The sequence below is a fragment of the Cupressus sempervirens genome, chromosome 6 (genome assembly GCF_028749045.1).
Source record: "Cupressus sempervirens isolate cs-2001-9-10 chromosome 6, ASM2874904v1, whole genome shotgun sequence".
Taxonomy (NCBI): Eukaryota; Viridiplantae; Streptophyta; class Pinopsida; order Cupressales; family Cupressaceae; genus Cupressus; species Cupressus sempervirens.
This window is the reverse complement of record NC_143123.1, coordinates 628752230-628768472: the sequence shown is the minus strand read 5'-3', so window position 1 is coordinate 628768472 and position 16243 is coordinate 628752230.

Below are 16243 nucleotides of genomic sequence, written 5' to 3'. Positions count from 1 at the left end.
TAGTCTAAAATGGATTTCTATTTTTTTTCCAAGTGGACAACCTTGACACGCATCATCACTACAAGACGTCCAAGGTAGTCTATGTTAGAAACAATAGTCCACCAAGATAACTAAGAGGATGGGGTGAATTAGTTATCCAAAAATTATAACAATTATCTCCATTAAACAAAATTAACTATTCAACCAAAGTAAACAAAAAGCATACAAATATGCACATAGACAATTACACTAGATATGTTGACTAGGGAAACCCTTGATCAGAGCGAAAACCCTAGTGGGAATGATGCCCACAAGCTGATGTACTAATATAAATATTCCTTGTTAGAGGATGGATCCTATTAGGAGTCTATTAAAACATTATTACAATGAGTCCCTATTAGGAGACTTTTAATCCCTATTAGGAGATTCCAACCCTGTTAGGAGTTGTAGTATAATGTATGCAAGAAGAGCCCACTACCCAAAAATACAATTTTAACTACAAGAAGAGCTAATTCCTAAAACAAGTAATTTACTGGTATCTTCTTCTTTCCTCTATACTTTCCTCCATCCTATTAAGTAAACCAATCACCTCTCAAACCTTATAGACAAGATCATGAACCTCGAATCAAAATACCAAACCTTGGATTACTTAGTGAAACCTTGGCAATGAATTTTCCTTCTCTTTCACACTACTCTACTCAATTTTGTATTCCACACTCTTTGTTACTTTCCATACATTCACAATTCACATTTTTCCATATCCACAAACCACATGATAAAGGAAAATTTCCTTCCTTTATACCATGTCCATAAAACAATTCTTGGACATTAGTCCTTCTTAATTAATTATTATAGGACCACTTTAAGAACATGATACACTTGGTGATAACACAAATCTTCCACCTTGCAACTTGAATAAATTTCCATGCATGCAATATTATGATGAGAGAGCTTAACCACATCATCCTCAACATGTCTTCTTCATGTCCTCAACCTAAATTATCAATATATAACCTCTACTAAGTGATATAATAGGTTTACTAGAACATGCCTTTGTAAACTCTATCTTAGAATAGACATCACCAAAACTTACATAACTTCTTCTAGACTTATCCTTTCTACTTCTAATGTTAACTACTTATACAAGATACTCCAAAGTATCTCCCATAATCTTGGGTGGTTATCATGCTCAACTAGCCAATTGTACCAACTTAATATTTATGTTGTTCTTCTATAAGATACCACAGAAGACATCAAACATGCTATGTTGACATCAATGACAAACTTAGTCATGAATATAACATATCATCAAACCAATCTTCCAACAATCTCCCCAATCTTCCAATAATATCCCCTTTTATAATTGATTGCAACATAGATGAAAAACCATCTAGTTCCAAGAATACCAAAAAAAGATAAACAGACTTCAAATCAATCATACTTCCCCATTTATATACCTCAATGTACTATGTACCAAACTATTATTAAAAATTCCTACCAAACTCTCCCCCAAACTCATGCCAAACACCTTCTTAGCATAATGTTTTTCATGCCAATCTCTTCCCCATTTACATCAATGTGAAATTTTTTTGCAACCAACATCTTTGCATCAAAATTGTACAACAATTGATACTAACTCAGCTCGAGTGTCAAAAGACACTTTTCAAAACAACATCAACAAGAGTCCTAAACAACTCTATCCATCATAGATACTCCCCCATATAGGAAGCACAAACATCTAGTCTAGACAAATAATGGGGCTCTATTACCATGAACTAATGCACTCTTGCATCTTCTACTCTAATTTAGGAAGGGGCATAACCCCAAGCATACCTCACAAATACTCAAAAGTTTCTTTGGGAAGAGTATTAGTGAATATATCTGTAATTTTCTCTTTTTTGCTCACATACTCCAATCTAATTTTTTTTCAGCAACTTTTTCTCTCAACATATGATACTTAATAGAAATGTGCTCAATCTTTGAATGCAACATTGGATTCATAGACATGTTTACTATGCTTGTGTTGTCACAATGTATAACAAAAGGTTCACTAATCCCTATCCTTATATCCTTCAACATATGCTTCATCTAGATAACTTGATTGCAATTATTTTCTACTACAATATACTTTGCTTCTATTATACTTTGAGATGTAAAATCCTACTTCTTTCTTAACCAAAAAACCAATCTTCCTCCAAGAAAGAAATATCCTCCATTAGTGCTCTTTTTGTCATCCATATTGCCTGCCCAATCTGCATCAGTATAAGCACTTAGAGTAAAATCATTAGATCTTTCATACCATAATTCAAATTATGAAAGTCCTTTTAGATATCTGAATATATTTTTCACTACTACAGAATGTGCTTCTTTAGGATCAGACTAGAATCTTGCAATAATTCCAACTACATTTGCTATCTCTAGCCTTGTGTGAGTCAAATATTGCAATCCTCCAATCATAGATCTATAGTTCTTCTGCTCAATAGTAGGTGTCTCATCCTTAGTAGATAATTTGTGTCTAGTTACCATAGGTGTTCCAATAGGTTTACATGTTTCCAAACCAAACCTTTTCAATAAATCCTTCAAGTACTTAGTCTGAGAAATAAAGACTCCTTCTTTATTCTATACTATCTACAATCCTAGGAAATATTTCATCTCTCCTATCATACTCATTTCAAATTCTTTCTTCATCTCTTTTGCAAACTTCTTACTTTCTTCATCATTTCCTCCAAATATTATATCATCAACAAATATTACCAAAATCATCAAACCATCATCAGTTTCTTTCCAACACAGATTACTATCTACCATACCTTTGCTATATCTGAGCTTTGTCAAAACCTCAAATACTAGGTTCTGGGTGCTTGCTTCAATCCATAAAATTCTTTCCTTAGTCTACATACTATGTCCTTGTCATCTATCAAAGGACATCCTTTAGGCTACTCAATGTTTACCTCTTCTTTAAGCTCTCCAATTAGAAATGTTGACTTGACATCCATCTGATATACTTTGAATTTATTATGTGTTGTATAGGCTAAGAATAATCTTAGAGCTTCTATTCTAGCCATTGGAACATAAGTATCCTCATAATCTATTTCTTCTTACTATAAGTAACCTTTACATACTAATCTTGCTTTTTTTCTTACAACTTCTCCTTTCTCAATCATCTTGCTCTTGAATACACCTTTGGTTCCAATCACATTCTTATCTATTGGTCTGGGTACCAATTCCCACGTCTCATTCTTTACTATCTAATCAAATTCCTCTTTTATAGCTTGTTTCTAGTACTCATATTTACTTGCTTCATCTACATTCTTTGGCTCAACTTGAGATATCAAGCATAGTTCTCCATTAAATCTACTTCTTATCATCACAAATTTGTCTTTTCTTTTGATGATCTATTTAGATGGGTGATTCTTTATCTTGTTCTTTCATAAAGTGGGATTTGTTATCTCAACTCTTGGCTCTAAAGGTTTCGAGCTTTATTCTTGCCTCTTCTCTCCTTCATTTTGCAAATCATTGTTAGTCTCAAGAAACACCTCATCATTCCTTGGCTTAGTAACAACATCATCATTTGAATTATAATCAACTATTCTCTCTTGTACTCTAAAATTCTCATCAATTCTCACATTAGCACTTTCCATAATAGTCTTAGTTCTCTAATTATAACATCTATAAGCCTTGATTTTTAATAAAATAACCAATAAACATACCTTCATCACTTCTAGCATCAAACTTGAAAATGTCATCGTCTCTCTTTATGTAACACTTACTTCTAAATATTCTAAAGTACTTAATTTTAGGTGAATGACCAAACTATAGTTCATAGGGTGTCTTGTTTGTGACCTTCTTGATTTTTACTCTATTCATAGTGTCAACTGTTGTATTCATAGCTTCTTTCCCAAATGTCTTGGATAAATTATTCTATGCTAACATAGCTTCAACTACTTTTGAAATAAAGTTGTTCCCTCTCTCTACAATGACATTCTATTCAGGGGTTCTCAAAGCTAATAGCTATCTCTTTATACCATTTTCCTCACAAAAAATATTAAACTCATTTGAAGTAAATTCTCCTCCTCTATCTGAATTGAAAAATTTAGTCTTTACACAAGATTCATTTTCAACTCTATTCTTAAATATCTTAAGCTTTTCAAATGCCTCATATTTCTCTCTAAGAAATGAAACTCACATCATTCTAGAAAAATCATCAACTAGAATCATAAAATATATTTCACCATAGAATCCTCTTGTCTTTGTAGGACCAGTGAGATCTGTGTGTAAAAACTCCAACTTTGATGTAGTAGAAAATTTCTTGCTAGGAAAAGAAGTTATGTTATGCTTTGCCAAAACACACTCCTTGCAAATTGTGTTAGTAGGCTTTACAATCTTCAACAAATCTCTAACAACAAACATTTTACTAGTCCTCACAATACTATCAAAGTTTATATGATAGAATATCTTATGCCACAACCAACTGTCATCTACCTTTGTAACCAAACATGTCATTTTAGTAGGATTCAACTGAAATACATTACCTCTAGATCTAGTTCCTATTCCAATTACCTTTCCATCATTATCTATGATCATGCTAGTCTTTTCTGTGAACTACAACTGATAACCTTTTTCTACTAGTTGTCCACCACTCAAAACATTGTGCTTTAAACTATCAATAAAGTATACATCCCCAGTATTAGTTTTATCATCAAGAGTTATAAATCCAATACCTTTTACTTAACATGTTGCATTGTTTCCAACTTTGAAAATTCCTCCATCCTAACTGTTGAAGCCAAAAAACTTGTGTATATCACCAGTCATATGATGTGAACAACCACTATCAATTATCCAATTAGATTTCTTCTCAACCTGTCATACCAAAGCTACCTCCTCTATAATTTCCTATTTGATTGGCACAAATCCAATTTCATCATCACTATCACTCAATCCTTGTTCATCAGAATCATTATCCTCATTTACATACAAACAATCTCTATCTTTTTCTAGGCTTATGATTTCCCTTGTACTTTTGCTCCTTTTTAGGACACTTAGATGCATAATGACCATATTCATCACAAGTCCAACACTTAAAAAATTTCTTACCTCCTTTTTCTCTTCTTACCAGGAGGGCTACTACGTCATCAATCTTCCTATCTTCTTCAAATTTTTTATTGCTAGAAAAATCTCCTCTAGCACTTGTGCTCCTTGATAGGATAGGCTGAATGTTCAACACACTAGAATTTGTCTCTATTCTAATTAATTCTATGGACTATCTAAGTTCATTCTCAACTACCTCAAGTCTTCCAAGAAATGTCTCCTTTTTGAAATCTTTGGTACATGATATCAACAACTATATCATCTAAACTACTGACTTGAATGGTGGTGTTAGAGTCTTCAATATCTTCCATATAACCTCATCATCTTCTTTGTTTCCTCCTTGAACTTTAATACCTATAGTAATTTATGATATCCTACCTATATATGTTCTTATGGATTCATCTTCCATCATCATAGCATCTTGAAATGCACAAATCCAACCTAGTAGGCTCAACTTATTAGAATTTGCATCACATTCAAAACTATTTTACAAAGCATTCTAAATGAAATGTGATGTAGCAAGTGATTTTACCTGATTGTACTCAATTTTAGGAAGTGCAATTAATAATTCTTTTCTAGCTCTCATGTCACATATGAAAAGATATCTTTCTACTTTGGAGCAACTTTCCAACTCCTTTTCTTCAATGATTGTCTTATTTGATTTTGTCAAGATCCAATATCCTAGACCCATACACAAAAAATGTTTCTTCAACTTTTCCTTCCAGATGTCATAGTTTGATCCATCAAACTTCAAACGATATTTCCTCAACATGTTCACCATGGATCTCCCAAATCTATTAAACTTTCTCTTCAAGGACCTAAGGCTCTAATACCATTTGTTAGAAACAATAGTCCACCAAGATAACTTAGAGGGGGGCTGAATTAGTTATCCAAAAATTATAAAAATTATCTTCATTAAAAAAACTTAACCATTCAACCAAAGTAAACAACAACCATACAAAGATGCACATAGACAATTACACCAGATATGTTGACTAGGGAAACCCATGATCAGAGGGAAAAACCTAGTGGGAATGATGCCCATAAGATGATGTACTAATATAAATATTCCTTGTTAGAGGATGGACCCTATTAGGAGTCTATTACAACATTTAGTATAATGTGTCCATGTTAGGAGACTTTGAATCCCTATTAGGAGTTGCAGTATAGTGTATGCAAGAAGAGCCCACTGCCCAAACATACAATTTTAACGACAAGAAGAACTCACCACTCAAACAAGTAATTTACTAGTATCTTCTTCTTTCCTCTATAATTTCCTATGTCCTATCAACTAAACCAGTCATTGTTAGACCTTTTAGACTAGATTATAAACCTTGGATCCAAATACCAAACCTTGAATCACTCAACAAAACCTTGGCAATCAAGTTTCCTTCACTGTCACACTACTCTACTCAATTTTGCATTCTACATTCTTTGTTGCTTTTTGTACATTCATAATTCACATTCATCCATATCCACACACCACATGATAAAGAAAAATGTTTATCCTTTATATTGAGTCCATAAAAAAATTCCTAAGTCAGTTGTTAGTCCTTGTCAATTAATTGTTATAGGACCACTTTAAGAACATGTTACACTTAGTGATAACACAAATATTCTACCTTGTAACTTGAATAACTTTCCATACACACAATATTATGACAAGCAAGCATAGCCACATCATCCTCAACATGTCTTCCTTGTGTCCTCAGCCTCAATTTACAAGATATCAACTTTGCTAAGAGATATAACAAGTTTATTAGAATATGTCTCTATAAACTCTATCACAAAATAGACATCACCAAAACTTACATAACTTCTTCTAGACTTATCCTTTATGCTTCCAATGTTAACTATGTATACTAGATTCTTTATAACCTTAGGTGATTATCATGCTCAACTAGCCATCCATACCAACTTAATCTTTTTGTTGTTCTTCTATCAAATACCACAAAAGAAAACAAATGTTCTATGTTGACATCAATGACAAACTCAGTCATAAATGTAACATATCATCAAACCAATCTTCCAAGAATCCAATCACTAGCTCCTTTGTACCCATCTACGATAGATATTTGTAGTTGACATGGCCAAAAAACTTATTTCAAAGCTTGCTCATTGTGTATACATGAGAAATGAGAGAAACACCAACAGAATTAGAGCTCTCAAAGCCATCAAATTGATATAAGTGAGACTGAAGATCAATACTCCCAAGAGAAACAACCAATTTAGGATCATAGAGCTCTCAAATAACAACATCATGTGGTGAGACCACAACTATCTTTCTAGAGATAGAATGAAAAATATGAAAGATAGAGAGGAGGTTCATAGAAATGGTAGGAACCAAAAGAAAATCTTGTAATGAACCACCTTATAAAGAGATAGTTCCTGAACCTATGACTAAAAGCTATATACAATCACCAACTACAATCTGTGTAGTAAAACTCTAAGCAAGTGAGGTAACCAAAATTAGGTGAGTGTTTCATATGGTGTTAATTTTCAAAATCAAGAATCCAAGTAGCTATTGGAGACAAAGCTCATGTAGAAATATCGTGTCCTTTCTCTAAAGGAGGAGGTGGTGGCTTTAGATAAGCAATGTTGTGCTACTATATGGCCTCCTCTAAAACCTTAAGAATTTTCTAACACCTCAAAACTAGATGCCCTTCCTTGCCACAAAAACTACAAGGATCACCTATGTACTTCTTTGTCTTGGGGGAAGACTCACCAAAATTAGAAGATTTACCATTCTAAGAGGGTTTATGAGCATCTAATTTAGGAGTAGGCTTCAAGGAACTCTCACTACCTATTGAGTCTATCTTGTGTTTTAGTTTTTGCTTCAGCTTCCCTATAGATGTCTAAGGAACTAATGCCCATGTCTTTAAACCAATTATAGTACATCAAATTGTATAAGATTGGACTTCTCTATAGTTAAGAGATTAAAACAAACCTCAAAAGTGGGCATAAAAAATCTAGGACCCAAGGCATCCATAATGGAATGGAAGGTAGAAGGGAAAATTTAAAAGTTTCTTCAAAGTTTGGACAAAATCAGGCAGATTCACTCCTTATCTATCTTCTCTTTCCTACATCCTTATAAAAATTTCCTCTACTATTTGAACCTCATAAGAACATCCTCAATAGAGGGGAAAGTATTGGGTACAAGAGAAGTAAGCTAGATAGGTGAACCCACAATAGTGGGTTACACTTTTTTTTTCCTAAACTGACAATGAACTATGAATTTTCAAGAAAACTTTCACTTTTAGATGCAAATTGTCATTTAACGGTTAGGAATTTGAAGATGAACTAAACTAGTGTCTTTTAGGATTTTCTGCGTAGAATCTAAATATATATATTTTTTAAAAATTTCACTTGATTTGATTGAATTATTTTTTCTCCCATGAAAGCTGGTATGTTATCAAAAACCTGGTTTTTAAAAAGTGACATTGTTTTTGACACACATAACTTTTTTTCTACAATAGATATCAATGTGATTCTTTCAAATTTAGTTTGTTAACATCCATACCAAAACCATAGAGGTGATCTGATGTTTTTATCCTTAGTATTTCATATTTTATTAGTGTTTAAAGTTGACCTAACATGAATTTGGACTAACATGGCTTTTGACACATGTAACTTATTATATATTTACCTGATTTCAAAATTTCTTTTTTTGATTGATAGAGGACTTGAATACAAAGACTGTAGTTATTTTTCAAATTTTTTTTCTCTTAGTTACTATTTTTCCATGAGTTTTCAATATAAAGATTTATTTTTTAGAACGAACCTCTGTTCAATTCACATACAAAAACATATACCTAACAAATTCAAAATGTATCAAATTCATAGTCATTAGAAAGCTTGTTCAGGGTACTTTTATCATGAAAAATGACATGATTTCAGTGCTCCATCTAGACCTAGTAATTGAGCCTGGAAGCCATGAAAACAATTGAAACTATTATAGAATTTGCAAAAGACATCTAGTTTTCTAGTTTCGATAGAAACTAACTTTCTATCAAAAGTTTTTACATAGTTTCGATAGAAACTATTAATATTTAGTTTCAATAGAAACTAAATAGTTTCTATCAAAACTATTTAGGTTGATTTTTATTCCTAAATAGTTTCGATCGAAAGTATTTAGTTTCTATCGAAACTATTAAGGACCCTTTTCTTCCATTTACTTAGTTTCGACCGAAACTAGGGTGCGAATTAGTTTCGATAGAAACTATATGGGTACTGTCTATCGAAATTTTTTAGGCAAAAAAATCATCCTTCATGATTTTGGAGGAATTTCTTCCTCTGAAAAAGTGTAACCCACTATTGTGGGTTCACCCAGTCTATGCCTCAATCTAAATTGTTCTAAACTCATTGAGGATGCCAAACAAATATTTAAACTTGTCCCTCATTTATTGAGGACTAGAAAACTCATCAAGATGAAACTATAAGTTGTCTAAAACACTCAAAGAAATTAGATCCATGGCTTCATCCATCTTATTTCTATGCTACAAAGTTTGGTGTTAACTCTGAAAAATTTGCTACATTGTATCTAGACAAGACCACAAACTCTTTGAATGGAGAAGTGATTTCATATGAGATTTCCATGTATGATAGTTGTGTGGGTTTAGAAGTACTAGACAAGAAGAGGTCTTAACCATTATTTTAAGAATAGGTTTTAAATTTTTTTAATATGATAATATTATAATAGCATGTAATATAAAAAAAAAACCCACAATGCAAAAGATTGAACCCCAGCTTGCAAAAGGAATCTATATATAAGAAAAGGGCAAAAAAAATTTTAGATGTGTATCAAAAAATCTTGGTATAATACTGGTGAATGATAGAGAATGTGGAAAGTGCTTTAGAAGTTCTTTTCAAAGCTTTTTTTAGATCAAAAAATGGAGTTATAATGAACATGTTATGCCCCCTACAAGATGGAATACATCATCGAAATTCAATTGCAATAATTAGTGCCAAACTAGAAAAAATTTCAAATAATACTTGCACCATTGCCTCCATATTTGAATCAACTTTTTGGAACTTCTTTTAAATTGGAAAAAGACCCCCATATACTTAATTTATTGTCAAAAAATTGATAGATCCTCTAGAATGATAAAAAAAGCTAGAAATGCCCCAAAAAATGCTTAGTGGCTAAATTTTGGCCCTCACCTCCCTAGTGACAATGGTTTGGGCAGGAAGGAGCTAAGAGGCCCGATGGTGGAGCCACCAATGAAGCACTATTTTTGGTGGTGACCAAGAGGAGGTTGAGCAATGGCCAAGCTCAAGTTGTAGAGAGGAGGCATGATGGGTGGAGTCAGGGCTTGGACCACAAAGCAATGAAGCATAGGCATGGCATGAGTGGCTAAGCAGTGGTCATTCCACCCTCAATGGTGGTGCAGTGTTTGTAATGTTGCATCCATTATTTTAATAAGTTTTTTTTTTAAAGTTGCATTGAAATGTGTGCCATAGGTCATATGACTGGTATGCAAATAAGTTTTTTTCCTCTGAGATCGACATTGTCCAAAATTAACAAACGTTATATGCAAATAGGGTTTTTGACACCTTTTAAATCCAACCACAAGGTTTGTTTGGCAACAAAGTGCTCCAAAAAATAAAGACCCACTATCATCATTTAAAATACCCAATAAAACCCAGATATGTTTTGTCAAACCCTCATTCCTTTTTTCTCCAAATACTAAACAAGCTATGGTAGATCCAACTTTGATACCATGAAGGATTTGAGTAATAAAAGTCCACAAATCCCTAAGAATACTTGCATGCAAGAACATGTCACATAGAAGAAAAATCAAAGAAGAGGCAAAGATTTTTCTCTAAAAATATGCAAATTGTATTATCAGAATGAAAAGAATATGAGATAATTACAAAAGATCAATCCTTATAGAAGGAGATAAAAAACCTAAAAGGGAAACCCTAAGAGGTAAATGACATTTAATAATTACTAATTAATTACTAAATGGAAAGGTAAATTGCATAAATTGAAATCTTCAAAAGGGGGTAAAGGTAATTTAATAAATTAAATTAAATTAATGTTTTGCTCTAACATTAACCTCTTAATCCTAATCCTTGCAAGATCTCAAAATCCTTTTAATGAAATATATGTTTGTTAGTGGATTCCAATCCTTTGACATTCCAGGAAGCACATTTTAGATTTAGCATAATAGATTTATTCAGTTAGTGCCCATTGGGGCTTGGAAGCCTTTAAAATAATTAGGATGCTTTCCTTTAGAGTGATTCTAGGGCTTAGGGTTTCCACTTATAGGACACAACCTACCTCTCTTCTAACAAGGAAATACTTCACTCTCTTCAACCCATAATGAATCTTCAATGTTAGATTTTTTCCTTCTCTCACACTTCAATTTATGATCTATACTAAATACAAAGGACTCATCATTCACCTTGTCCTTCACCATAGAAACCCCACCATGTTTACTAGATGTAGACCCCACTATTAACAAATCAGCTAACCCTTGAAGTCCATCCCCTCCTATATTTTGCAAAGTACAAGAAGGTTGAAAAATACTATTTTGAGCTTTGGCCTTATACTACCATCAATTAGGAGGAGGAGGTGAGGGACTGACACAAGGAGAAATTGAATAGTTGGGGCCAAAGGAACACCTAGCTATCCAACCACTTTAATGAGTAAACATAAAGAGATCATCAAGGAGAGAGAGATAACACAAAACTTGTATTTATTCATCCAATTAACAACATACATGCCTAGCTGTAAGGCCTTCTAGGTTATGACTAGATGCAAAATACAACTTCAAGATCTATGATTTACTTTCAAAGTTTTAATTCCAAAAACATCTCCTATGAGTCTCTAAGTCCTCTAATTCCTCTTGACCTAAACCTAAACATCTTATTTATACTTTCCAAAATGGCTTACAAAAGATTCTAGATCATTACATAATGGATAGGTTGACCTTAAAATAGTCTACACACATCCCAAGACAATATCCTATCATTTATTTCATGATCCAAATTAAACACTAAAGTTAGATCGAACTAAGAAATAATCATTATAAACTTGGTCAAAGAAGAACTAGAGCATCAAAAAATACTAGGTTTACTCAACACATAAAGGAACACTCAGCCAACACTGGACAGTTTTTCCAACACTAGATAACTAGGTGAATACTAGACAACTCAACCCTAACTAGAACTCAATAGCAATTTGAACTCGACATTAACTAGAACTTGATAGTAACTGGAACTTAGTAGTCACTGACAGTTGATAGTTAATGGCACTTGATAACAATAATAAGAATGAAAAAAGTTGAGCAAGGTTAAAAGGCAACCCAAAATGCTCTTGCATCAGACAACCAAGGTTAAAAGAAATGGTTCTCTTGAAACATTGAGATATCACAACCTAAGCTAAATTTAACTAAGATTGAGAAATCCATGTAGCATCTTCAACTAGTCTATTCTTTCACTTGACCAAATATTCATAGTAATCTTTTCCTCTTGTGCTTTTACCAACTCTCTAACCCAATATATATTCAAACTTTTCAATATTCTTCTTAGGATAATAATGAGGTACAACAACTTCATCATCTAACTCATGATACTCATAAAAATTAGTAACATTGAATATAGGAGATATATGCATGTCATTAGGTAATTCAACTTCATAAGCAATATCACTCTCCAACTTCCTTAAGAAATTACAAGGTAAAAAATTCTTCATTTTTAGCTTACTATATGTTCCAATAGGAAATCCACCTTTCTCCAAATGAAGCATCACCTCATCACCAACCTCAAAAACATGATGTCTTCAAGAATTTTTAATCATTCTCATTATACTTCTAATTAGTTTATTCCAACTTCAACTTCACTTCCTCATGTAGAGACATCATAAAACTAGCAAATTCTTCTCCTTCAACACTCCTATCTTGACAGCCAAAACATCCCTCAAATTTGATATTCCTCTAGGTTGCACTCTAGTAACAATCTCAAAAGATTTTTTCCAATAATCCTTTTCACAAAATTATTATATGTAAACCCATCTTGTGCCAATACCATCTCCTAATTACTTTCCTTATCTCCAGCTAATCATCTCAAAAAATTACCCAAGCTTCTATTCACAACCTCTATCTATCCATTTGTCTATGGATGGAATATAGAACTAGATCTCAATGCAATACCCATCTTCTTACACAAAGTTCTCCCAAAATAACCAACAAACTTACCATCTCTATCATAAATAATATATTTTGGTAATCCATGCAATCTAACAATCTCTTCAAAGAATTTTTTAGCAACACGAACAACATTTGATGACTTCTTACATCATATGAAATTTTCCATCTTAAAAAATCTATCCACAACAACAAATATGGAATAATACCATCTTTTTGTGTTAGGTAAGCCAAGAACAAAATCCACACTGATGTCACTCCAAGGTTTTTCATGAATAGAAATAGGTGTATACAATCTAGTATTCTGACATACTCCTTTTGCAACTTGACAAATTCCATAACTCCTTAAAAACTTAGGAGCATCCTTATACATCTTTGGCCAATAATACTTTTCCATCAATAAACTCATTGTCTTATCAATTCCAAAATATCTAGCCAAACCACCACAATTCTTTTCCTTAATCAAATTAACTCTCATAGGACATCTTCATATACATAATTAAATTCCTTTGATCAACATACCTTCTTGAATGAAATACTCATCATACTTACTCATGTGATTTGATAGATTTGGCACTCTACAGTCTCTCCACTCCTTGGAAAAATCAAGGTCAATATCATAAAACTCTTTCATTTCATCAAAACCACAAGCTTCAACCTTCATCTCAATCAACAAAGAACATCTTTTACTCAATGCATCAGAAACTTGGTTAGTAATTCCACTTTTATGCTTGTTCACAACTGTGAAACTCTCCAAGTACTCAACTCTCTTCATATGTCTCTTGTTCAACTTATGTTGACTTCCTAAATATTATAAATTTTTATGATCAGTATACAATAGAAACTCCTTAGGAATCAAATAATGTCTCCACTTCTTTAAAGCTTGAACAATAACATAGAATTATTGACCATACATAGAATACTTCATTTTAGCATCATTTAACTTTTCAGTAAAGAAAGAAATAGGTTTACTTTCTTGACATAACACAGCTCCTATTGCACTACAACTTGCATCACATTCAAATTGGAATACCTTATTGAAATTAGGCAAATCCAATACTACACTACCACTTGGATCAGATTCAACATGGAATACCTTATTGAAATCAGGCAAAGCCAATATAGGTAACTCAATTACCTTTTGTTTCAAATTCTCAAGACTCTTATAAGCTCCATGTGTCCACTTAAGATCCTTTTAATCTCCTATCATTATCTCAGTCATAGCATTACAAACATAACTAAAATTCTCTATAAACTTCCTATAGAAATGAGCCAAACCATAAAATGATCTTCTGTCACCCACATTCTTAGGTGTAGGCCAGTCCAAAATTCCTTTAACCTTCTCACAATCTATTCTGAAACCATCAACTAAAATCATAAATCCCAAATACATAATCTCCTCTTATATAAAAGAACACTTTTTCAAGTTAACCATCAACTTGTCATCTTTCAATATCGACAATATTTGTCTAACATGTTCAATATGTTCTTCCTTATTCTTATTGAATATTAGAATATATTCTAAATAAACAATTATTAACTTACCCAAGAATATCTTGAGAACTTCATTCATCAACCTCATGAAAGCACTAGGTGTATTATTTAAACCAAAAGGCATTACCAACCATTCATACAAACTATCTTTTGTCATCAAAACAATCTTCCATTCATCACCTTCTCTAATTTGGATCTAATGATAACCACTCTTCAAATAAATCTTGGATTGGCATAGTAAACCTATATTTCATTGTGATCTTGCTAATACATCTAAAATCAAAAACATTCTCCATTCTCCATTCATTTTAGGTGCTAACACAACAAGTATGACACATGGACTTAGAATTTCTTCAATCAAATTTTTTTGAAAAAACTCATGCACTTGTCTATTAAGTTATTCACTCTCTATAGGTGTCAATCTATATGGTGCTTTATTCAAAAAACAATCTCCAAGGATCAAGTCCATACTATGACTTATACTTCTTATCGGTGTTAAACCATTAGGGATATCCTCTATAGTAATTTCTTTGTACTCATTCAACAAGATTTCAATTTTTATTGGTACTTGGCTAACATTACTAGGTTCTATTGTCAATTGGTCTCTACCAATTTCTACTATCACTTGGTCTCTACCATCTTCTTTTGTTACTCGACTTACCAATTTTTATTGTTCAATCATTATTATCACAACTTGACCCTCTTGGAATGATAAAAAAATAGATTTGGTTCCTTCTCATTTCTTTTTCAAATAGTTTATCATTGACCATGCAAATTCTCACAGTAGTACAATTGATCTCCCCATGATCATGAGACTCAATCAAAGGCAATAGTACTTTCTTTCTTCGATTCACATAAGAGTGTATTGATTCAATCTTCCATCATGTATAGAATATCTATCATATTGCCATGGTCTACCCATAAAATATGAAAACAATCTATAGGCATAACATCACATAGAACTTCATCAAAGTAATTTCCAATCTTGAACATCACAACACATTTTTCACTCACCAATAACTTATGCTTATCCCTGATCCATGAAACATGATAGGGTTTAGGATGCTTTAGAATCCGCATCTGCAACTTTGTAACCATCTCCTTGGATGCAAAATTTGTTAACCTTCCATTGTCAATGATCACTTTGCAAAACTTCCCAGCCATCTCACATCTAGTCTTGAAAAGACTTCTCCTTAGGATAGGTTCCTCATCAATTCCCTTATTACAAAAAGTTCTTCTTACCATCAGATTTTTAGTAGCCTCAACTCTTCTTGTTGAACCCTTAATGTCTCATCAAATCACAACATTTTGATTACCCTTTTCATTCACACAAGAGGATCTACAGTCAAAGAATTTATGCCATTCTTTCCATAAGATCTACCTCTTCCTCTCTAGAATCTACCTCCTCTACCTCTTTGTCTTTGTTCATGCTTCTTTATCAAGATTTCTTCATCTTTCAAAGCATATTGATATACTTCTTCCACACTTTCCAATTTCATGAAACTTATTTCATCTTGAGTTCTAGATCTCAA